This window comes from Micropterus dolomieu, unplaced genomic scaffold (genome assembly GCF_021292245.1).
Source record: "Micropterus dolomieu isolate WLL.071019.BEF.003 ecotype Adirondacks unplaced genomic scaffold, ASM2129224v1 contig_4209, whole genome shotgun sequence".
Lineage (NCBI taxonomy): Eukaryota > Metazoa > Chordata > Actinopteri > Centrarchiformes > Centrarchidae > Micropterus > Micropterus dolomieu.
Window position 1 is genome coordinate 1 of NW_025733199.1, and position 752 is coordinate 752.

General features: G+C 48.9%; 1 non-coding gene across 1 annotated transcript; it reads right to left on the reverse strand.

The window, feature by feature from the left end:
* Positions 1-74: 74 nt before the first annotated feature.
* Positions 75-147, reverse strand: trnav-uac. The gene has a single exon. It is a non-coding gene; the product is annotated as a tRNA-Val (tRNA).
* Positions 148-752: the final 605 nt, after the last annotated feature.

Genomic DNA, 752 nt, shown 5'->3' on the forward strand with positions numbered 1-752 from the left:
CTGAATACAAATATGAACCGGAAAATGAGCATAATATGAGCTCTTTAATACTGAGAGGAGAGCCCAAAGAGAAATGTTTCTGCCCAGTTTCGAACTGGGGACCTTTCGCGTGTAAGGCGAATGTGATAACCACTACACTACAGAAACAGCTGACGGCAGGCGCCACACAAACTCACGCCTTGCCGCGTCCGTTTCTCACTGCCGGGCTAGAGGAATCATCAAGGTTGTTACACAGTTTCAGCATATTGATGTGACAGACCACGTGTTTTCTGGCATCCTATTAGGGGTACTGATTACATCGTCTGTCTTGCCACACTGTTGACGCACATCGTACGGACCGGAAAAACCCAGCAGAGAGAGCAGAACTGGGAATAGGCCACGGAGCCAACGCTTTGTCTGCAACTTGGACATGTCCGACAACAGGCGAATGATGGGGCTAGCGTTCCATTTCAGGCTGGGAACTAGTAAGCGCCTCCCTTGCGAAAAATGGGCCACGATGCAAGCGCTCCCGGAATTAGCATATATAGTCCAGCACGGGGAGTCCACGGAGATAAGCAAATTCCTCAACTTTACAAGCAGTAGGCCTACACCTTTTGTCAAATAAGCTTTCCCTGTCCCTAGCAAACTCTACACAGGTTTGGGTCAAACTTTTCTTGTGGCCTCTTAACTGATGCCTGTGAGCCTCAGGCACCAATCCATAGGCACACAGGATTGCAGCTTTAACAGTGTCATACAGTAAGCTGTCCTCTAGA